Source organism: Canis lupus, chromosome 21, assembly GCF_048164855.1.
Source record: "Canis lupus baileyi chromosome 21, mCanLup2.hap1, whole genome shotgun sequence".
Lineage (NCBI taxonomy): Eukaryota > Metazoa > Chordata > Mammalia > Carnivora > Canidae > Canis > Canis lupus.
This window is the reverse complement of record NC_132858.1, coordinates 10,314,997-10,339,438: the sequence shown is the minus strand read 5'-3', so window position 1 is coordinate 10,339,438 and position 24,442 is coordinate 10,314,997. Positions and strand designations below refer to the sequence as shown.

Sequence of the window (24,442 nt, the reverse complement as noted above, 5' to 3'; positions counted from 1 at the left end):
CCAGCTATCTTTTTGATGTTGGTCTTCAAAAGTCCTGCAGGGGATGGAGAACATTCCCTGCGGCTGTGCTGAGATTAGGCTCATCGTGAGTAAGTGGACAGCTGTCCGGGCTTACGGATGCCCGTTCTTCAACCACGGGGTGCAGAGTCTGTCCACACCCAGAGTCTTTAACCTTTTAGTTGTGTGCTTCAAACTTGCCGGCCTTCCTGGCCATTTTGAATCCGACCAGACTGAGAGAGATGTGCTGACCGTTCCCCCCTTAGGCATGCACTCACTGAATCCCCCCGACACTCTCGGCAGCCTCCTGCCTCAGGGCCTTTGCACTGGCTGGGCGAGAAAGCACTGCCCGGGGGACAGGACGGCTCACTGCTTTGCTGCGTCCTGGTTGACAGATGGACACCTTCCCCAGGAGGTCCACCCTTTAACACAGGCCACCTTCCCTCTGGGAAGTCCTTTCCACTTCCCTGTTTTATTGTCCTCCTTGGAACACTCTCTGTCACTCAGTGGTCCCACTTGCTTTTGTCTGTCCCTCCCCATAGAGGGTCACTCAGTGGTCCCACTTGCTTTTGTCTGTCCCTCCCCATAGAGGGTCACTCAGTGGTCCCACTTACTTTTGTCTGTCCCTCCCCATAGAGGGTCACTCAGTGGTCCCGCTTGGTTTTGACTGCCCCTCCCCATAAAGGGTCACTCAGTGGTCCCACTTGCTTTTATCCATCCCTCCCCATAGAGGGTCACTCAGTGGTCCCACTTGCTTTTGTCTGTCCCTCCCCATAGAGGGTCCCTCAGTGGTCCTGCTTGGTTTTGACTGTCCCTCCTCATAAAGGGTCACTCAGTGGTCCCACTTGGTTTCGACTGTCCCTCCCCATAGAGGGTCACTCAGTGGTCCCGCTTGCTTTCATCCATCCCTCCCCATAGAGGGTCAGCTGCCCAGACTGAGATTGTTGTGTGTTTTCCTCCCATCTGCGTCACTGCTCCCAGCCGGTGCCAGGACAAAGCAGATGCCGCGTCGGGGCTGCTCAGAAGGACGGATTCTCCTCGGCTTTACTGTGCCGTGTGTGTGTGTTTCTACAGATCCTGTTTTCAACCCAGAAATCTCACTGTTAGCATTTCTCATAAACACTCAAAAATTCCCCCACATTATCTCTTCGAACGTTGACCCCCACCCCCGCCCCTCGCTCCCTCTGCCCCCTCCGGCAGCCCGGCGGCCTGCGGGTCCCTATGTGTCTGTGTTCCCGTGTGGAAGGAGAGATAACCTATCGGTGTTTACACACCCCGGCACCCACTCTCTTTTCATCTGGCCGAGCCAGACCCGGCAAGTTGTGAAATTCAGTTAGTGTAGTTCTTGTTTGTAGAATTTCCGCGTTCGCTGTCCCGGGTGCGTGGCCGTGTTTGTGGGCTCTCCTCTGCTCCCCTTCCAGAGGCTCTGGTATTTCTTTAGAGATTTCCGCAGCACCTCTTCTGTGCCATGTGTGCTGGTTGCAGAGACCGGAGCCTTTGCTGGGTGCGCTCTCCCGCCGGTGGCTGCTGCCTCTCCCACCAGGCCTGTGTGTGCAGTTTGTGATTTGTGATTTGGGCTCCCGGGAACTTCATCTGTGGGGTCCGTTGACATCTGCTTGCAGGTGACTTTCCTTCTGGGTTGTTTGCTCGCATCCTTGCTCACCTGGCGCGTCCCAGCCTGGGCTGCCTTGACAAGACGTCCCATGTGCCTCCAGTTTTCAGGAGACGCTTGGCAGGGCCAGCCTCGAGGCTGCTCTCCCGCCACACCCCTGGCCAGCACTGGTCCCCGCGGCTTCCCTTCGCCAGGCCTATGGGGGGCCAGTGGCACTCGTTCACCTTCCCCTGTGGATCCGAAAGTCCCTCAGGCCTGGGCACTGAGGAGCCGCCCGGTGACCTTCCAAAAATCATTCTGTGATCTAGCAGGTGTTTCTTGGAGGACTGTGGTTGGCGTCTGGTCGGCCTGTCTTACCCAGCAGGCTGCGTACAAGTGGAACTCAGAAGAACATTTGGAAATGTGCATGTCGTGGAGTTGACGGCTCCGGCCATGGTGCTGTTGGGTCTGCTGCCCTCAGAGCAGGCCCGGGGCCGGGCCCGGGGGCTCCAATTGTGCAGCCTGCGCCCCAGCATTGGCCTGCCTTGCCCGATGAGCCCCCAACGCCTGAGCTCCTGGGAGGACTGTTCTTGCACATCAAAGTCCAGAGCCTGGGGCCTCAGACGGGGGCCTTTTGTGGAAATAAGGCTGTGGCAGCCGCGGCTCTGGGTCAGGGAGCCCCTGACCCAACAGGACTGGTGTCCTTATAGCGAGTGGACATCAGGACACAGAGAGACGACACTGTGAGGACCCAGGGAGAGCATGGCTGTCCACACACAAGCTGAGAAGCTTCAGGGAGACCCTGCCTCCCCACACCTGGACCTCGGGCTTCGGCCTCCAGGACCAGGGGACAGTGAGCATCTGTGGTTCAAGCCAGGGTTTGTGGTGCTTTGTTAAGGCCACCTGAGCAAACTCATACAGTAGGGAACACGGTGGAGCTAGGGATGTTGGTCCCAAAAGTACGGGAGTGGAATTATGTAAAAGTTGTACATGTTTTTAATCATGTAGAAGCTGAAACAAAGACTCACAGAGTAAACTTCTGGGAGGTACAGATTGTATTTATTTAGAGATCCAGACTGAACACTTGTCAAAGAGGGAATCCCAGCAACTGAGCAAAGAACCTGAACCATTGACAGAGAAGGAAGGGAAGGGCTTGGAGACCCCGTTCCCTCAGGGAGGACCCCAGGGCACTGATGCCTCAGTGTCCTCCAGCTAGAGATTAGTGGCCATCCCAGTTCAGACAGCCTGGGTGGGTTGGGGAAGGAGGGACGTGGTGAAGCTAGGAGTGGGCCGGGGGGAGGAGAGGGTCGGCAAGGGTCCAGGTCAGAGGGCATCCAGCTCAGGATCCTCCCTGTGAGCTCTCTGGGGGCACCAAGTGGCTTGGTGAGCTCAGGAATGGTGGCGGAGGGGACAGGGCCCTGGGGTTGTTCATGAGTTGAGTCCTGAGGTCTGGCCACGAGGCTGCAGCTGTCCAGAGGACAATAGACCCAGGGTTGTACACCAGGAGCTCAGGACACACTGGCCATTCCAGGAGAGCTCAGATCTGCAGGAGCCAGAGCTCTGCTTTCTGGGTCTAGGATGCAGCACTTGTCACTGCCTAGGGGAGAGACAGGGGTACAAGGGCCACCTGAGGTCTGTGGCCAGCATCTCACACCTTGCACTGGCGCAAACGGGGACACAGCAGCAGGACTGGGAGCAGCAGGGTTTGCAGCAGCTGGACTGGCAGCAGCAGGGTTTGCAGCAGCTGGACTGGGAGCAGCAGGGTTTGCAGCAACAGGACTGGGAGCAGCAGGGTTTGCAGCAGCTGGACTCACAGCAGCAGGGTTTGCAGCAGCAGGACTGGGAGCAACAGGGTTTGCAGCAGCAAGGCTCACAGCAGCAGGGTTTGCAGCAGCAGGACTGGGAGCAGCAGGGTTTGCAGCAGCAGCTGGACTGGGAGCAGCAGGGTTTGCAGCAGCAGGACTGGGAGCAGCAGGGTTTGCAGCACCTGGACTGGGAGCAGCCACAGGAGCCACAGCCTCCCTTAGAGCCTCCGCAGGACCCACAGCCCCCCTTGGAGCCCCCGCAGGAGCCACAGCCCCCCTTGGAGCCCCCGCAGGAGCCACAGCCCCCCTTGGAGCCCCCACAGGACCCACAGCCTCCCTTAGAGCCCCCACAGGACCCACAGCCCCCCTTGGAGCCCCCGCAGGACCCACAGCCCCCCTTGGAGCCCGCGCAGGACCCACAGCTGGAGCAGGGACAGGCCGGCACACAGCAGCACACGGGCTTGCAGCAGCAGACAGGCACACAGCAGCTGGAGCCACAGCCCCCAGAGCAGCCACAGCAGGTCATGGTTCTGGTGGGTGGAGGGTGGAGCAGGTCAGAGGAGCAGGTGCAAGGGGAGGGGTTCAGGTGTGGAGCCTCCTGGGCTGGGGCCCCCCTCTATATACCTGCCCAAGGTGTTTATACTCAAGACATGATTACTTCCTTTTATGTGTTTACACTATTTCTTTTTTTTTTTTAATATTTTTTATTTATTTATTTATGATAGTCACACAGAGAGAGAGAGAGAGAGAGAGAGAGAAGCAGAGACACAGGCAGAGGGAGAAGCAGGCTCCATGTACCGGGAGCCGGACGTGGGATTCGATCCCGGGCCTCCAGGATCGCGCCCTGGGCCAAAGGCAGGCACCAAACCGCTGCGCCACCCAGGGATCCCTGTTTACACTATTTCTTATGGACAAGTGTTATTTTTAAACTCTGCAATCCCATGAACTCCTAAGAGCTCAAGCCAGGTCAACTTTCTTTGGTTCCCAAATCTGGCTCTTTCCTCATGAGTATTTTTCTTTGTAAACAGAGACCGAGCTCCTTCCTCAGGAGAGGAGGTCAGTGGTGGGTGGGCTGGGGGGCTGCCATCCGTGGCTTTTCCACTTCTGCTCATTGATAAGGATCCTCTGTCCCCCTGACCCTGGGCGCTGGTGTTTATACTCCTGCTTAAAAATCAGTTGCTGCTCATTTTTGTAAACATAAGTGTCAAGTTGAAGGACAAGACTCTTTGCAGCCACATATCCCCAAATGGTCAGCACAGATATTTTGTTAAATTGGTAAAACAAAATCTTGAAGTGCTTAGTTTTCATGCACCACCCATAATTCCTCTCTCTTACTCAATCAGCTCCCCGGGCCCCATCTGGCCAGCCCCCAGCACCAGCCACACCCAGAGTTCTCTTCAGGAGACCCAGTTCACAAATTCCTGCTAGGGCACCCACGCTTTGTAAAAACCCCACACATCCGCTAACATAATTCAAATTCATTGTCTTTGAAGTCTATGCCAGTTTACCAAGTGGGTGGGCCACCATTTGATTAGCCATCCTCTCTGGCAGACTTCCATTGTCTAGAAAATTAATTTTTTTTAATCAAGTTAACATTCACATCCAGTGAAATGCACATATTCCAAGTCCACAGCATTGAGTTTTGCTCAGCGTGTGGTGGTGCCACCACCGCGCACCTGGACAGACGTCTCTGGCCTTCCAGAAGGTTCCCTCTTCTCTGCCCACTCCTGGTGTTCAGTGTCGGGTGCTGTCCCCTCTCTGCGCATGTGTCCTCGTGCAGAGAACCGGCCCTCGTCCTGACCTTGATTTGCATTGCTCTGGTGACTAACGTTGTCTACCCTCTTTTCAGGTGCTTGTTGGTGACACACACATCCTTCTTGGGAAAATGTTCAAATTTTTTGTCCCTTTTTATTGTGGTTTTCTCTTGTCTCTTAGTGATTGATTTGTTGGAGCTCTTCATAGATGGTGGCTACATGAAGGGCTAGGGATGTATGTGTTATGTACAACTATATATAATTATATGTATTATCTTAACAGCGTCCTTGGAGAGGGAGACGTTTAACATCTGGCTTGAAGTGAGCCTGTTGCTCTGACCTCTCTGAAAACTCGGATTTTCTTCTTGGAGCGACGGAGGTATTTTTATGCGTATTTCTATGGTGGGCTTTGGACTGATTTTTGTGCACCATGAGAGGCCAGAGTTCATCTTCAAAGCGATTGTGCAGGTATAGACCAGACTGCAAGAGGAGGGGCCGCACGAGGATGGGATGTGCCAGGTTGGGATGTGCCAGGTTGGGGGAAAGTGCACCATCAGGCAGGTGAGCTGCTCTACTGGGAAGAGATGTTAGATGTGTCAGCTCCTCTGTGACTATTTTTTCTTTTCTTTTCTTTTCTTTTCTTTTCTTTTCTTTTCTTTTCTTTTCTTTTCTTTTCTTTTCTTTTTTCTTTTCTTTTCTTTTCTTTTCTTTTCTTTTCTTTTTTCTTTTCTTTTCTTTTCTTTCCTTTTCTTTTCTCCTTTCCTTTCCTTTCCTTTCATTTCCTTTCCTTCGATTTTATTTATTTGAGAAAGAGGGAGAGCCAGAGAGAGAGCAGGAGTGGAGGGGAGAGGCAGAGGGAGAAGCAGACTCCCCAGTGAGCAGGGAGCCTGATGTGGGACTTGATCCTAGGACCTAGGATCATGACCTGAGCTGAAGGCAGATGCTTCACTGACTGAGCCACCAGGGGTCCCTCATCTGTGACTGTTTTCAGGACATGATGGCCCTTCCTGGTTCCTGGGGATGCAGGGTCTGGGGTGCTGGGGTAATGAGGACCAGCCTCGACTGGACCTGGGGTCTGGGCTAGGAAGTGGGCTGGATGCTGAACAAGGGTCTTGGTTGTTGAGGAAATTTCCGAGTGGTGGAGGAGCCACTCCTGAAAGCAGGGGGTGATGCAGGGATGGAGCCAGGGCAGCTGCCACCAACTGCCATTGGTTCTGCTTTGGAGGCCCATGTGGGCTCTGATGGGTACCACCTTCACCACCACCACTGACCATGTAGGGCGCTTTCTGTGCACCAGTCACTCAGTTCTGCTCTTTGGAAATGGCGCCTTTGGGAGTCAGAGGATCCCCATTGTAGCTTCCTATTTGGGGGAAACTGTAGGTTCCCAGCCTGTGGACTCACCAAGGGACACCATCAAGGCCAGATATGTTTTAATCTGAATTTTAACCATTCGTGGCTGCTCAGGACCTTCTAAGGATTATCAGTGAGCAGTTGGGGTCGAGAATTCTGTAGTTCCTCACATTTCTGGGCTGATCCCACCCCTGTCCTTCTGGCCTGCACAGAGGCCTGTTGTTTGAGTTCACCTCTTTCTCATAATGCTCTGCAAAATGTGGCCACAGTGCACTACGTAGAGGCAGCCCTGAGTTTCCTGAGTTTCCCCCCCAGAGATACATGATCTGGGACTGTGATACCAAACCCATAATAGCCATCTTTCCAGCCTCTGAAAACAATTTCCTTTCCACTCCCGCCCTGGCCACTGAACCAAGGCCACCACTCTCTGCTTTCGTTATATTACCTTTCTGGGTCAAGCAGGATGGGTCAACCAATTATGCTGCTGAGCTAGCTGCCCCCACGGTTCAGTGCTTATTTCGGGCTCGTGCTACACGCCACCGCAGGCCAGCTCCCGGCTCACTGCACTTCCTCCCTTGGGACTCAGGCTGGAGCAGCCGCTGCGCTGGGAATGCTAGTGGTCTGGAGGAAGGAAAAGCGTACGTGGGAAACTGCACTGAGGTCTCTGCTCACGGGCTCATGCAAATCACATGGTCACGTCCAGCTGCCGGGGGACCTCGGGGGCCACTTGCCACCTGCCATCTGACCCTGTCCCCAGGAAAGGAGGAACAAGGGGGCCTGTAAATAGCCTGGATTCAGTGTTCCGTGTGGCAGCCCTGTCAGCACTTTAGATGGTTTTAGCTAATGATCTTAAGCCTGTCTTCTCAACTCACTTATGCATTTGAAGCTAGAAGTTTCCACTACGCCCGACTGGGTTGTGTTCAGTAAATTTAATAGGTAATGATTCACCATCATCACCTACACCCGTCCTTTTGCTGGGGTTGCAAAGCGGTGGGTTTCTAATCCTGCGGTTCCTCACTGATGGGCTGGGGTACGTACGTCCTCTCGCCATCTGCTTGCCATACGGTGGAGTTTGTGTATTGAAAACAGGAAAAAGCACGATTCTTTTCCTTATCTCCTCTTGTTCAGAATAACGAATTGATTCCCAACATCCTCCAAGGGCAACTGAAGGCCTTGCATATTTTTCCCAGCTTCACTGAGGGGTGGTTGATAAATGAGGAATGCATAAACTTAGTCTGCACCATGTGATGTTTTGATGCCTGTACACACTGTGATTACCACCATCTAGGTAACAATCCAGCACCTCGCACACTGACCCGTCCCCCCACTTTTCTGTAGTGAGAACATTTAAGATCTGCTCCTTTTGTCACTTTCAAGCGTACACCACACTATCGTCAACTATAGTCCCCGTGGTGTGCCTTACATCCTGGGAACAGTTCGCCCTACAATGGGAAGTTGGTACCCCTTGACCGACGTCTCCTCCCCCTTCCCCCAGCCCACCCCGTGGCCGCCACCATTCTGTAATTTATTACTGTGAGTTCCATGCTGTTAGATCCCATCTATAAGTGAGATTATGCAGTATTTGTCCTTCTGGGTCTGGCTCATTTCACTGAGCATAATGTCCTCCAGCTTCATCCATGTTGTCACAAATGGCAGGATTTCCTTCTTTTTAAATATTGTGTAATGGTTCATTGTATATGTAAACTATACCTTCTTTATCCATTCATCTGTTGACAGACACTGAGGTTGCTTCCATATCTCGACCATTGTGAAGAACGCTGTAGTCACCATGGGGGTGCACGCATCCCTTCAAGCTAGTGACTTCATTTCCTTTGGGTAAATACCCAGAAGTGCAATTACTAGATCATAGGGTAGCTCTATTTTTAACTTTTTGAGGACCCTCCATACTGTTTTCCAGAGTGGCTGCACCAGCTTGCATTCCCACTAACCGTGCACAAGGTTCCCCTTTCTCCGCATCCTCACCAGTGCCTGTTGTTTCTTGCCTTTTTGGTACCAGCCATTCTGACAGGTGTGAGGCGGTATCTCATTGTGGTTTTGGTTTGCAGTTCCCTGATGAGTGAGGTTGAGCACTTTTTCATGTACTCATTGGCCATTTGTATGTTTTCTTTGGAAAAATGTCTATCTATTTGGGCCCTTTGCCTATTTTTTAATAGAGTTATTTGTTTTTTGGCAATTGAGTTATATGAGTTCCTTATATGTTTTGGATATTAACCCTTATCAGATAATATGGTTTACAAATATTCTCTCCCATCCTGTAGGTTGCGTGTTCACTCTGTTGATTGTTTTTTGTTTTGGTTTTCGTTTTTTTTTTTTTTCCCTGTGCAGAAACTATTTAGTTTGATGTGGCCCCACTGTTTATTTTGCTTTTTGTTTCTGTGAAAGCAATCTGTCTTGGATTTTCCTTTGCTGGGAGATTTTAATTCAGTCTCCTGACTGGTTATTGGTCTGTTCATATTTCTTTCTTTCTTTCTTTCTTTCTTTCTTTCTTTTCTTTCTTTTCTTTTCTTTCTTTCTTTCTTCTCTTTCTTTCTTTCTTCTTTTTCTTTCTTTCTTTCTTTCTTTCTCCCCTTCCTTCCTTCCTTCCTTCCTTCCTCCCTCCCTCCCTCCCTCCCCCCTCCTCCCTCCCTCCCTCCCTCCCTCCCTCCCTTCCTTCCTTCCTTCCTTCCTTCCTTCCTTCCTTCCTTCCTTCCTTCCTTCCTTTCTTCCTTCGAAGGAGAGTACACATGAGCAGGGATGGTGGGAAGGGCAGAGAGAGAGAGAATCTCAAGCTGACTCCCCACCTACTGCAGAGCCTGACATGGGGGCTTGATCTCACAACCTTGCGACCATGACCTGAGCCAAAATCAAGAGTCAGATGCTTAAAACCGACTGGGCCACCCAGGCTCCCCCAGATTTTCTATTTCTTAATGATTCAGTCTTGGTCGGTTGTATGTTTCTAGGAATTCATTCCTTTCTTCTAGGTTGTTGTGGTATGATAAAAAAATATATATATGGTCTTTGTCTCCGGTTTCTGGTAAGAAGCTCCTAAAAACCTTAGGACTTCCTGAGAGGTAAGAATGTCTTTTGTCACTTATTAGGAGTCTCTTTTGAGCACACCTGAGTGAATGCTGATGAGGTGACTCAGGGTGGGCCCCTAGATAGCCCCAGGGTGGGGCTAGTCTCCAGAAAGACCTTGGAACTTTCAGCCCCACCCACCTGCCTCTGGAAAGGGGAGAGGGTGCCCTACAGATTAGGTTCTATAAAAACTCTTAAACATCAAGACTTGAGGAGATTCCAGGTTAGTGAACATGGGGAGGTTTGGGAGAGGGTGGTATGCTCGGCAGCATGGAAACTCTGCGCCCTTTCCCCGAACCTTGCTTCCTACATCTCTTCCATCTGCCTGTACCTGAGTTTATCCTCTTATAATCCACCCTTAATCTAGTATACGTGACATGTTTCTTTGAGTTCTGTGAGCAACTCCAGCAAATCAGTCAAACCCAAGGAAGGTTGTTGGAACCTTAGGTCTCTCACTGGTCGGTTAGAAGCACAGGTGACTCTGGGCTTGCAATTGGCATCAGAAGTTGTTGGGGGGGGGCGTTCCCATGGGACTGTGCCCTTCACCTGTGAGAGCTGATGCTAGCGCCAGGTGGATCATGTCAGAACAGGTTTAAGTGAACTTTGTGGGACACTCAGTCTGTGACTGCAGAGAACTGGAGGGTTTTTGGTGGTGTTGAAAAAACACACGCTGGAGGGCTCTGATCTGTTGGTGTGTAATTGCTCACGGTAATCTCTTAGGATAAGTTGTGTTTTTGTGGGATCTGATATAATGTCCCCTCTTTCATTTCGGGTTTTATTTGAGTCTAAATTAATCTAGTTAAAGTTTTGTCAACTTTTTTTTTTTTATCTTTTCCAAAGCCTAACTCAGTTTCACAGATCTTTTTAGTTGTTTTTCTATAGTCTCTTTCATTTATTTCCACCCTGAACTTTATTATTTCCTTCATTCTACTAACCTTGGGCTTGGTTTGCTCTTTTGTTCCCTAGTTCCTTGAGATGTAACATTAGTTGTTTATTTGACATCTTTCTTTTTTCTTAATCTAGGTATTTGTCATGTAAACTTCTGCCTTAGTCTGTTGGGCTGCTGTCGCAAAATATCACAGCCTGGGTGGCTCTTAAACAACAGAGCTTATTTGTTATAGTGGTGGGACAGAGTCCAAGATCATGGTGCTAGCAGATTGGGTGTGGTGGATGGTGAGGGCGCCTCTCCTGGCTCATAGATGATGCTTCCACCTGTGTTCTCCCTGTGGGAGAAGGCGCTGGGGAGCTCGGTGATGTCTCTTGGAAGAACACCAATCCCATTCAGGAGGGCTCCACTCTGATGACCTGGGCCCCTCCCAGAGGTCCGACCTATTAAAACCATCATCTTTGGGAATTAAGATTTTAATATGAATTTTGAGAGGATGGAAACATTCAAGCCATGGCAAGTAACCTCTTATGCTGCATCCCATATATTTTGGTATGATGTGCTTCCATTTTCTTTTGTCTCGAGATATATTTTTTAAAGATTCTATTTATTTATTCATGAGAGACACAGAGAGAGAGAGGCAGAGACACAGGCAGAGAGAGAAGCAGGCTCCCTGCAGGGAGCCCGATGCAGGACTTGATCCCAGGACCCCAGGATCACTCTCTGAGCTGAAGGCAGATGCTCAACGACCCAGGTGCCCCTCAAGATATTTTTTGGTGCTTCTTTTGATTTCCTTTTTGACTCAGTGGTTGTTCAGGAGTGTGTTGCTCACTTTCCATGTACATGTGAATGTTTCCATTTTCTTCCCATGACTGTTCTCTACTTTCCTGCCTTTGGCTGTCAGAGAAAATGCTCCATACAATTTCAATCCTCCTGTGTTCAAGATCTGTTTTGTAACCTAACATGTGATCTATCCTGAAGAATGTCCCATGTCACTTGAGAAGCATGTGTTTGCTGTTCTGTAGGTGTCTGTTAGGTCCATTTGCTGTAAAACAGTTCAAGCTCAGTGATGTTCTGTGCGAGTGATCTGTCCATTGATGAAAGGGGGCACTGAGGTTCCCTGCTACTCTTGTGTCTGTCACTACTTTCTGATCTGTTACTATTTGCTCCATACATTTAGGTGCTGTGATGCTGGGTGGGTTATAGCTTCCTTGTCATCCTCTTTGTCATTTATTATTATTATTATTATTATTATTATTATAATTAATTTATTTATTCATGAGAGATACCGAGAGAGAAAGAGAGAGAGAGAGAGAGTCCCCTGATGTGGGACTCAATCCCGGGACTCCAAGATCATGCCCTGAGCCAAAGGCAGATGCTCAACCGCTGAGCCACCCAGGCATCCCTCCTCTTTGTCATTAATAATGACCTTCCTTGTGTCTTGTTACCATTTTGACTTGAGTCTCTTTTCTCCGATGGGAGTACAGCTTCCCCGACTCTCTTGCTTTCCATTTGCTGGAAATATCTTTTTCCATCCATTTACTTTCAGCCTATGTGTGATCTGGAAGCTGAAGTGAATCCCTTGTAGGCAGCATAGAGTTGGGTCTTTTATGTTTTTTCTTTAAATCTAGTAAGTCAAAAAAAAAAAAAACAAACAAACAAACAAAAAATAAATCTAGTAAGTCTGTGTCTTTTGAAGAATTTAATCCATTTATGTTTAAAGTAATTAACCTGTCTCTTTATTTTGTGTATATCTACTGTAAGGTTTTTCTTGTGTGGTTACCTCATGGTACCATGTACCCTGGTTACATGAAACACCTTATAGTTATGACACTATGCATTTTGCATATTATTTGTATTATTATTTGTGCATTATTATGTGCTCATAGATTTAAGCATACTTTTTAAAAAATATTTTATTTATTTATTAATGAGAGACATGGAGAGAGGAGAGGCAGAGACACAGGCAGAGGGAGAAGCAGGCTCCATGTAGGGGAGCCCATTGTGAGACTCGATCCCGGGACTCCAGGATCACGCCCTGAGCCAAAGGCAGAGGCTCAAGCTCAACCGCTGAGCCACCCAGGCATCCCATTGATTTAAGGATACTTGACGCGTATCAGTCCTTTTGTTTTTTTGTTTTTTGTTTTTAAATGTTCATTTATTTATTTGAGAGAGAGAAAGAGAGAGAGAGAGAGAGAAGGAGAGAGAGAGAGAGGAAGAGAGCAGGAGGAGGAGGAGGAGGGAGAGGGAGAATCTGAAGTAGACTCCTTGCCCAGTACAAAGCCCAATGCAGGGCTCCATCTCATGACCCTGAGATCATGACCTGAGCTGAAACCAAGAATTGTATGCTTGAGCCACCCACGTGCCTCTGTATCAGTCCATTTAAACATTTGGTGTTCACATTACCCAAATTTATCTACTGGAGATCTCTTTGAATTTGACACCCTGCTTCTTTTCATGACCTGAGGAGTCTTTGTCATCTCCTTGCTTTCTGGGATAATGAGATGTCCAGATTCATCTCGGTTCATTTCCAATCCCATTTCTGCAGAGAACTGAGGTTCCACTTATGTACAAGAGATGATATTTAACAACAATAGGCTTGGCACAAGGAGTGCTCACAGCTACCAGGTTGGCCATTTTTCTAGGTTTTTCAGTGAAATAGGAAACTAATTTTTTTCAAAAGATAGCTTACATTGTAATTTCATAGTGACATCTTTAATTCAAATTCAGCACTGTAGAGTTTTTAGTCAGTTTCATCAACCCCATACCCACAACCACATTTCTGGTACCAACCTAATTTGCTCTCCCCTGGGACACTCAAACTGTCTGAGTGATAATACCAAGCTGCCACCAATAAAACGATTACTGAAAACAGCTTAAGATTTCTGTTTTTGTGTTTTTGTACGCTGAGAGCGTATCACACCAGGAGATTACTGTGTTTTCAAATGACTTGAAATAACTCATCTCTATTAATACTGCCTTTTAAGAATTTTGAAAGAATGTGGTTGGAGGTCTCAAAATAACAAGGGAGGCCTCAGAGTATGATTTCCCAAGGCCCTCAGTCTGGGAAACAGCCACTGTTTTTCTTTTTCTTGACAATCCCTTATGTATTATGCAGATTGGAACAGATAGGTTAAGGGCTGGGACGCGGATACAGAAGGTGAACTCCCTTCCTTAGGCCAGTGTGTGAGTTTCCTGTGGCAAGAGGCTGGTTGTACCACGGTCCTCAAATGTGGATGATGAGTGGCAATGTCTGGTTCCCAGGCCCCAGCCACTTGACTAAGACAGGGATTCAGCTCTGCCTGTGGTCGGAGAAGGAGGGAGGTGGCACAGGCCTGGGACAAGAGAAGGGACAGTCTAGAGCCCCAGACTGTCCCACACTGTGAGGCCTCTGTTGGCCTGGCCTTGGGGACTGTCCTGTCTCCATCACATCAATGGCTGGTAAGATGTGAGGAAGAGAGTGTCCTGAGGATAGAAAAGACAGGCCACAGAGGAGATGTGAGGCCAGGCTGACTGCCAGCCTATCCTGGGGGTGGGGTGTTAGCACCCCCCAAAAACAGATCCATCAACCTCCTCAAGTGTGGAATAGGATGAGAATGAGAACAGCAGTGACCATTAGTGGAAGTAATGACCAATGATAGAAACACACAAGCCATGGGTTTCAATTTGTCAACATGATGTTTTTATTCATTTGTAACATAGGATTGAAGATAAATCAGAGTGTTTGACATGCAAAGCAGCTCCAAGGAAGTCTCTTTAACCACAACTTTGTTCCCAGTGGAACACCAACACTTACATCCTCTTGGAGTGAAAACAGGACTTCAGCTGGAGCCCATGCCTGTCAGTGGACCAATCAGGGTGAGGTCAGGGGAGAGGAGGGACATGCAGGCAGAAGGTGACTTGGGAATGGATTTGTCAGGAGACAGTGAACATTAGAATGGCTTTTCCTCAGGAACTAGAAACCAAATCTGGCTTCTTTCTACAAGGGTGATGGATCCCAAGATGTGATTTGGAACTTAACAATGAAGCACAGGACATAGCTGGGGAAACCTGGATCAGCTGGAGTCACAGCCTCAGACCTTGCACTGGCAGCAGATGGGGGCACAACAGCTGGACTGGGAGCAGCAGGGTTTGCAGCAGCTGGACTGGGAGCAGCAAGGCTTACAGCAGCTCGACTCACAGCAGCAGCAGGGTTTGCAGCAGCAGGACTGGGAGCAGCAGGGTTTGCAGCAGCAGGACTCACAGCAGCAGCAGGGTTTGCAGCAGCAGGACTGGGAGCAGCAGGGTTTGCAGCAGCTGGACTCACAGCAGCAGGGTTTGCAGCAGCAGGACTGGGAGCAGCAGGGTTTGCAGCAGCAGGACTGGGAGCAGCAGGGTTTGCAGCAGCTGGACTGGCAGCAGGATGACCCACAGCCTCCCTTGGAGCCCCCACAGGACCCACAGCCCCCCTTGGAGCTCCCACAGGACCCACAGCCCCCCTTGGAGCCCCCACAGGACCCACAGCCCCCCTTGGAGCCCCCGCAGGACCCACAGCTAGAGCAGGGACAGGCCGGCACACAGCAGCACACGGGCTTGCAGCAGCAGACAGGCACACAGCAGCTGGAGCCACAGCCCCCAGAGCAGCCACAGCAGGTCATGGTTCTGGTGAGTGGAGGGTGGAGCAGGTCAGAGGAGCAGGTGCAGAGGGGAGGTGTTCAGGTGTGGAGCCTCCTGGGCCGGGGGCCCTTATATACCTGCCTGGTGTCAGGTGAGATGCTGGGCGCACGGTCATTTCCTGGTTCCTGTTTGTGCCACTTCCCCAGGGAAATCACATCTGCTTGTTTGTCTTCAATCTTACAATAACCTCAGTGCTCTCACAGTTCTGCTCTTCTATAGCCCATGATTTCCTCTCACGTGTTCCCTGAAAAACAAGAAAGCTTCTGTGTCCGTTGAAGGCGATGGGAGCAGGGTCCTTGGCTTTGAGGCCGTGTTCATCTTTGCTACCTGTGTTACTTTTCTGTGGCTCCCAGAACAGATGACCACAAAGGCAGTAGACGTTGATTGTCCCCCCGTTCTGCTGGAAGTCCACGGTGGAGTCAGCAGGGCCGTGCCCTCCCTGACAGCTCTGGGGGAGGATCCCTCTTGCCTCCTCCAGCTCCTGGGACCGCCAGCATTCTTGATGCTCCTGGCCTCCAGCTGGTGCCTAACTCTGACTTCATGTGGCCTTTCTCCCTGTGTGTCTGCACCTCACCTCTCCTCCTCTTTTCTCTTACAAGGACACCAGCCATTGAATTGGGGCCTCACCTCAACTTGACTCCACCTGCAAAGACCTGATTTCCAAATAAGGTTGTATTCTGCAGTTCCAGGAAGACACTGTTCAACCCACTGCACTGCCTCATCACGTTCCTGATGTGATTCCTGATGCTGCCCTGGCTGTGAAAGCCCAGGAAGTGTCCTAGAAGGCAAGGGGGGATGGAGTCCAGGGAAATACTCTGGACCAGTCAGTCCCATCGTGCCTGTCACCTCTGGGAAGAACAGGACTCAAGGTCAGGACAGGATTCAGGATCAGGATAGGACTCAGGATTAGAATAGGACTTAGGATCAGGATAGGACTCAGAGTCAGGACAGTCCAGGATTAGAATAGGGTTCCCGATCAGGACAGGACTCAGGTAATGAGCTGGGATTCCCCTTCTAGGCTTCTAGGATTCTGGGGTATCTTCACTCAGTTGGGCAAATTTTTTAGGGGAGGCTCCTAAAATGTTCCAGCTGAACCATAAACACAGCAGCAGACTCTGCCCTTTGTGATGAGAAACTTCTCAATAAACAGCTTTATTAAATAGCATGCATCCCTGAAATAGGTATATTTCTGTAATATGCATAATATCTATCTGGTCACATATTGCATATTTGCTAATTTTTTCACATTTTTGAGGCTGAAACACAAATATGTTTTAATATGCTTTTCTGTGATCCATGTTGGAGACCATACTTGTAGGCCCATGCTTATGATTCATATACCCCTCTTTGAAATTCAAGTGAGAAACTCCTTAGACATGTCTATATATATGTGCATTTATAAACATAGAATTTTGCATAAAATTTGCAAGAATTCATAAGGTCCTGATGCCCATCCGTGGTCTGTAGCTCCAGATTATTAGACACCCATTGATTTGTAACATAGGATTTAAGATAAATAAATAAAAAAAAGGATTTAAGATAAATCAGAGTGTTTGACATGCAAAGCAGAGGAGAAGGAGGAGAGGCTCCAAGGGAGAGGAGGCTCCATTAGGAGAGGAGGCTCCAAGGGAGAGGAGGCATTTCTCCCAGATAATTACTGTGGGCTTCCCATGAAGCTTACAGGATTGATCACATGAGTTTTTGTGCCTCTCTCACAATAAGAGGAAAACAAAGGTGCTGGGGCAATATTGTGTCAGTTGGTGAAGTGCTAAGTGACTTAGCAGAACAAGGAAAGGTAGTCTGAAGCCCTAGGGCAGGGCTGCAGATGAAAATACCAACAACATAATGATTCATTTGGAATGAACTGATGGTGTGTGATTTGGAGGAGAGGTCATAAAAGGCATGTAGACTCTCTCTCGTCACTACCCTTGCTGGTGGGGGGAATCAGATGCCATGTCACAGCCTACAGAGAGTCCCATATGGTGAAGAACTGAGGCCAACTGCAGTGGTTTTTTGTTTGTTTGTTTGTTTGTTTGTTTGTTTGTTTGTTTTTTTGCCATCTTGGAAATGGCTCCTTCAACCCCACTCAAGCCTTCAGATGATGCAGCCCCAGCCAATGCCTTGCTGAGAAGGTCAGAGGAGATCCAGAGCCAGGGCCACCCAGGAAAATGTAGAGCTTGACAGAAAAGAATGAAAACAGGGCAAGCATTCAAATAGAGGTGCTAGAAAAAGCACAGAATGAAACCAAAATAAGAAAAAAGCAGAACAGGGATCCCTGGGTGGCGCAGCGGTTTGGCGCCTGCCTTTGGCCCAGGGCGTGATCCTGGGGACCCGGGATCGAATCCCACATCGGGCTCCCGGTGCATGGAGCCTGCTTCTCCCTCTGCCTGTGTCTCTGTCTCTCTCTCTCTCTCTGTGACTATCATAAATAAATAAAAATTAAAAAAAAAAAAAAAAGAAAAAAGCAGAACAAATATGACAGATAAGTAACAGTCAACTCTGCATCTCTGAAAAAAGTAATAAGACAAATATCCATAAAACTGAGCCGCAGAAGAGGAAGTAAAATGCAGATGAAATATAACTGGGCAAGATTAAATAATCCACAAGTAACAGATTTTACATAAAGGAATTTGGGGAGCAAATTTGCTGGTAAGTTGAAATCTAAAAGAAATGGGTACATTTCTGAAAAAAAAAAAAGAAAGAAAACCCATCACATGGCAAACTTCACATGAAAAGATATTGAAAACTTAAATAGATCGATAACCATCAAAGACAGTGAAATTATTACCAGAAATGTAAGCCCCATAGACCCCAGACCCAGACAGCTTTATGGACGAGTTCTAACAGACCTTCCACCCCTCTTTGAATGTTGGGAATAAAATGGAAGGGAAGGGCAGCCTGGGTGGCTCAGCGGTTTGGCGCCACCTTCGGCCCAGGGCGTGATCCTCGAGACCCAGGATCGAGCCCCACGTTGGGCTCCCAGCATGGAGCCTGCTTCTCCCTCTGTCTGTGCCTGTCTGTCTCTCTCTCATGAACAAATAAATAAAATTTTTTAAAAAAGGGAAGGGAAGCTGAGCAGGTTCTCTCATGAAGCTATTATAACTTTCATTTCAAAAATCAGGCAAGCACTGTAAAACAATAAAAAAATTGTAGATCCACACAATTTCTAAATCCAATATTAGAACAATCAGGTAGATTATTGAAAATAGCCAGTCATAGTCAAGGAGGGTTTATTCTAAGAAGACTAGGGCGGCTCACCATCAGAAAATATATCCTCATAACTCATTGCTACGGGGCTCAGAGGAGAAAAGAATTTACGCGATCATCTCAGCAGGTGTAACAAAAGGGCCAATGAACAACTTATGACTTTTCTGCCGAAAGTGGAGAGACAGAAGGATCTTCTTTAACAATTTGATAAAACCTGCCTGTCCAAACCCCACACCAAATGCGACACTTAGTGAAGGAAGTTCAGATACGTTCCTTCTAAATTTATATGTAAGATGAAGATATGAAAAAAAAAAAAAAGATGAAGATATGGCCCATCAAAACTGTGGGAAAAAGACAAACCGGTGATTGGCAGATGATGTGGCCGTCTCTAACAGCAACCAGAATGGACAGAGAGGAAATTAGAATAAGAGGGCTGAGCTAGGCTGCAGAACTCCTGCCCAGCGCTCACAGGGCAAGAGTATTCTTCCTCAGGAGGTAGGAAGTGAGGGGACGGGCACAGGAATGACAAAAGTGCCAGCCACCCGGGAGTGCTCCCGATCCAGACCTGCCCTTCCCCGTGTAAACCCTTCTGTGACAAAGACATAGCAATGGAAAGGAGAGTCTCGTTCTCTCCAAAGTGATCTGGGAAGCCTCTACAATTCCAACAATCTCAGGATGTTACAGGAAAATCATTGCTATTTCTTGAATTATGTGGAAGAAGCAGGTCTCACGGATCGCGAGGAAGGGAGAGTCCACTCACTGCCTCCGCGAAATGGCAAGGCAGGGCAGAGGTGGGCAGGCCAAGGGACAGGGCATGGCCGGCACCTGGCCCCCCATAGAGAGCATCCCGACTGGGTGATGACAGTTGTAGGTCACACACGTGACCTCTCCTGTGTGTCAGGAGACGCTCTCAGGGCTTGCTATATGGTGCCGCCGTTAACCCCGCCAGCAGACCTCTGACATGGGGCCTGGCACTGATTTCCTTTCCAGGGGGCTAGACCCAGGTGCCCCCTCAGCCCGCACACTTAGGACATGGCCAGGTCGCCACGTAGGACGACGCTTACAGTGGCCATGTCGTGGGCAGGCCAGTTGGGAGCCCTGATGGTGTCCAAAACGGAGAGAATAAGCAGAATGAGGCATGTGCTGATGCTGGCAAACCGCATATCAGAGAAAACACGTGTTGGATTTATGGTAAAGAAATGTGGCTTAATTTAAAAAATGCAATACTCAGCAAGAGAAGGCACTGACGTAGATCTGTCGCCGGCATCCACGTCAGTTGAAAAATAAGAATATAAAAACTACAGCATATATTTTTTTCAGGATGTGCCCACATGCATCGATATATTTGAGGTGCATGAGAGGGGTCTTTTTTTTTAGGGGATGGAGGGGATGTGGGAAAACCAAGAGGGGCTTTAGCCCCACCTCGTCAGAGGGGCAGGATGGTAGCAAACAACCGGAAAGTTAAACGAGAAACAGTTTTCAAAGGAACTTGTGATCCCAGTTGACTCTAATCCCCTTGCTCACTCGGAAGATAGAAGAAGAATCAGAGCAGGGGAGGAAGATCCTGTAGTTCATAATTCTACACTCGAGGATTACAGTTAAGTTCTCTGTGGCGGCTGTGACTTGTATAATTGCTCCACGTTAATCCTCATCTTGTGGGACTCGGCGCTCACCCCCAGTGCTTATCCGTGCCGCCCTTCATTCCCTGGAGCCGATCCCAGGGGGATGGTTTCCAGTACCGTTTGATCAAGGCGCCCGGGGGTGCCATGGGCTCAGACATGTTTGGGACTGCCTGCCTGTTCTCTTTTGCTTACATGATGTTTTGTAGAGATACACACACCATCCTAGGGTCATGCTTCCTTTTTATCAGGCGTTTGGAGATATTGCTCCAATATGTTTGGGCCTGGGATGTTATGGCAGGACATCTGGAAGCAGCCAGACGTCGGCACCCGCCCCACCACATGCCACAGAGGGCTGGGAATTCGCTGTTGGGGCAACATTTTGGGTGGGGGGTTAATCTTTGGAATTCTGTAACTTAATAATCATATGTCTTACTCTGGAGCATTCTGTGTCCATTTTTTTTCCCAGAACATGTCACTCCTTTTTTCCCCCCCAAAGATTTATTTATTTACCTTAGAGAGAGAGAGTGGGGAGGGGGATGCAGAGAGAATCCCAAGCACACTCCCTGCTGAGCATGGAGCCCCCGAGGGGCTCGATCTCACGACCCTGAGATCATGACCCGAGACGAAATCGAGAGTCTGACGCTCAATCGACCGAGTCACTCAGGCGCCCCAACACGTCACTCTTTCAGATTAAACTTTCAGATCTTCCTCGGGCCATGGAGGGTTTCCTGTATTTTTAGCCTAGTTCAGCTCCACTGACCGAGGTCTTCACCACTTTTCAGGGGGCTAGGTCACCCAGCCCCCCGTGTCCGTCAGCCCCTCTCCCTGTGTTTCCACCCACACTGGGAACTTCCCACACCTTCCTTTTGTGCTTGCTCTTCCGTTTCTGGCCACCCCTGGGCTGCTGCGGGCTCTCTGCTTCATTTATCCCTTCTGCGATGCTCTCTGGTCCTCAGCCACAGGCCTCTGCTCTGCCTTATTCTTTTTAAATTTTATTTATTTAAAATTTTTAATTTAAATTCCATGTACTTAAAATATAGCGTATTAATAGTTTCAGAGGTAGAATTCAGACATTCATCAGATGCACCTGACACCTAGTGCTCATCCCATCACGTGCCTCCTTCATACCCGTCACCCAGTTACCCTGTCCCCCTACCCAGCTCCCCTCCATTCCCTGTTTGTTTCCTGTGGTTAAGAGTCTTTTTATGGTTTGTCTCCCTCTCTGATTTGTCTTATTTTATGTTTCCCTCCCTTCCCCTATGCTCCTCTGTTTTGTTTCTTAAATTCCACATGAGTGAAATCATACAGTCTTTGTCTTTCTCTGATTGACTTATTTTGCTCAGCATAATACCCTCCAGTTCCATCCACGTCAACATGTCTCCCAAGGCAAGAGAAACAAAAGCAAAAATGAACTATTGGGACGTCATCAAGATAAAAAGCTTTTGCACAGCAAAGGAAACAGACAACAAAACTAAAAGGCAGCCTACAGAATGGGAGAAGGTATCTGCAAACGTCTTATCAGATAAAAGGCTCTATAAAGAACTTATCAATCTTAACACCCAAAACACAAAAAATACAGTTCAGAAATGAGCAGAAGACATGAACACACATTTCTCCAAAGAAGACCTACACATGGCCAACAGACACGTGAAAAAATGCTCCACATCACTCGGCATCAGGGAAATACAAATCAAAACCACAGTGAGATCCCACCTCACAGCAGTCAGAATGGCTAAAATGAACAAGTCAGGAAACAACAGATGCTGGCGAGGATGCGGAGAAAGGGGAACCCCCTGACTCTGCTGGTGGGAATGCAAGCTGGTGCAGCCACTGTGCAAAACTGTATGGAGGGTCCTCAAAAAGTTAAAAATAGAGCCATCCTACGACCCAGCAATTGGTATTCACTCCAAATGATCCACTCTTACTTTTAAAATGTATTCTATAGTTTTACGTGTCCCTTGTGAGCCCTATTAAAATTATTATGCATATTTTAATTTGCTACACAGCTCAACCATTTGTAGGAAATGCACTGCTGTTTCCTAGATTGTGTTGAGACTGATTCATCTTTTGTTTACTCCCTCCCTCTTCTCTCTGTGGCCGTTGGCAACGTCACCAGGACATCCCTCTACCTTCCTCAAGTTGGGGCAGTCCTGTCTACCTAGACCCTCCGCTTCCGTGGAAACAAAAGGGGAAGTTTCTTGTTTTCTGTGGCCTGGGTTGGAGGAGGATGGGGCCCATATTCTGTGCCCCCCGAGCCGCCAGGCAGCAGGGGCACTGGGGAGAGAGCTCGGTTAGAACCCCTGGGCTCTGCTGTCACTCTGGGGTCCTGGGATGTCCCCACCTGGCACTCACTGCACCTGGTGGGTAGTGTAAGCTTTATCGGTGGAAGGCCCCAGCTTCAGACCCAGCCCCCACTGGAAAGCTGTGCTGAGAGGGTGTCCTGGCCGCACAGATAGAGCTGCTGTTTATTTAAACATTTCCTAGGGGCGCCTGGGTGGCTCAGTCGGCTAAGCCTCTGACTCTTGGTTTTGGCTCAGGTCATGATCTCAGGATCCTGGGATAGAGCTCCCTCCCCCTCTCCCTCTCCTTCTGTCCACCGCTCCGCCCCACTCTCACACTCTGTCTCTTTCTATAAAATAAATAAATAAATCTTAAATAAATAAATACATCCTAACCTGAACTCCCACATAAACACCTGTGGAAAACAAAGTACATTGTTTGAGGGCTAGAAATTCCTTTCCTTGAGATATAAATAACTTCTTAAAGCAATAGCAAATTCAAACAAAATGTAATTTACAGTAAAATAATTTAAAAAAATCACCCTCACTAAAAAGGAATGAAAGTAATCAATGAAATTGTGAGCACTCTGATGTCCTGAAGAAGCCAAAAGGCAAAATTAGCTAGGGCTCACCGGTAATTTTTTTTTTTTTTTTTAGTTTTTAAATTAAAAAAAAAAACATTTTTTAAAGATTTTATTTATTTATTAATGAGAGACCGAGAGGCAGAGGGAGAAGCAGGCTCCCTGCAGGAGCCCGACATAGGACTGGATCCAGGGTCTCCAGGATCACACCCTGAGCCGAAAGGCAGCGCCAAACTGCTGAGCCACCCGGGCTGCCCGGCTCATCGGTATGTTAAGATGGGATAAGGCTATAAAGTCTTCTCTTCAATTGAGCCTCTTTTGTGACATCGATAAAAGTTCGGCAAAAATAACTGAAAACCATAGTTACACAGAGATTATAATTTAAAAGGAAATAGAGCTATCTGGGGAACAGGTAAGATAAGGAGAAGTTAATCAAAAGGTTGCCATTATGTGATGGGATTACTGGTTATTTTAACATCTTTCCTTATATTTTGAGTTTCTCTTTTTGCACCACCATCTTGTATTTTAAGAGTTGGAAGTGATGTAAAACAATAAGTGCTATTAATTGTATTTGAGAGACTGGCCGATTCAGTGGAAGGTGTTTTTTGTTCGGGGAAGGTGATCTTCTAAAAAGCCATCCTCTACGTGTCACCTGGGGAAAGCAGAGAAGGCAGGTGATCAGGATAATTGCAGAGTCCAGATGCGATGGGGAGGTGGCCAATGAGAACCTGAAGTCCAGCAAACAAATAAGCACATCCCAGGAAGTAGTGTAAACAGCCACAGTGAAGTCAGCAGGTGCTCAGAGACACCCCAGGCAGGTATATAAGGGCCCCCTGCCCAAGAGGCTCCACACCTGAACACCTCCCCTCTGCACCTGCTCCTCTGACCTGCTCCACCCTCCACCCACCAGAACCATGACCTGCTCTGGCTGCTCTGGGGGCTGTGGCTCCAGCTGCTGTGTGCCTGTCTGCTGCTGCAAGCCCGTGTGCTGCTGTGTGCCGTCCTGTCCCTGCTCTAGCTGTGGGTCCTGCGGGGGCTCCAAGGGGGGCTGTGGGTCCTGTGGGGGCTCCAAGGGGGGCTGTGGGTCCTGTGGGGGCTCTAAGGGAGGCTGTGGGTCCTGTGGGGGCTCCAAGGGAGGCTGTGGGTCCTGTGGGGGCTCCCAGTCCTGCTGCTGCAAGCCCGTGTGCTGCTGTGTGCCGGCCTGTCCCTGCTCCAGCTGTGGGTCCTGTGGGGGCTCCAAGGGGGGCTGTGGTTCATCCTGCTGCCAGTCCAGCTGCTGCAAACCCTGCTGCTCCCAGTCCTGCTGCTGCAAACCCTGCTGCTGTGAGTCCTGCTGCTGCAAGCCCTGCTGTTCCCAGTCCTGCTGCTGTAAACCCTGCTGCTGTGAGTCCAGCTGCTGCAAACCCTGCTGCTCCCAGTCCTGCTGCTGCAAACCCTGCTGCTGTGAGTCCAGCTGCTGCAAACCCTGCTGTTCCCAGTCCAGCTGCTGCAAACCCTGCTGCTCCCAGTCCAGCTGCTGTAAACCCTGCTGCTGTGAGTCCAGCTGCTGCAAACCCTGCTGCTCCCAGTCCAGCTGCTGCAAACCCTGCTGCTCCCAGTCCAGCTGCTGCAAACCCTGCTGCTCCCAGTCCAGCTGCTG

At 49.0% G+C, this 24,442-nt stretch overlaps 1 long non-coding RNA gene across 3 annotated transcripts in view; it reads left to right on the top strand.

Annotated features, from left to right (window-relative positions):
* The window catches only part of LOC140612638 (uncharacterized), a 30,806-nt gene extending 6,949 nt beyond the window's left edge, over nucleotides 1–23,857 (top strand). The window contains exons 3-5 of one of the 3 annotated variants that reach the window (XR_012013782.1): nucleotides 5,431–5,526; nucleotides 15,714–23,069; nucleotides 23,422–23,857. This is a non-coding gene — a long non-coding RNA (uncharacterized lncRNA). Of the gene's footprint in view, nucleotides 1–5,430; nucleotides 5,527–14,160; nucleotides 14,317–14,444; nucleotides 15,694–15,713; nucleotides 23,070–23,421 lie in introns of those variants that run through there. The other 2 variants (XR_012013783.1, XR_012013784.1) reach the window with 2 other exon arrangements.
* Nucleotides 23,858–24,442: the final 585 nt, after the last annotated feature.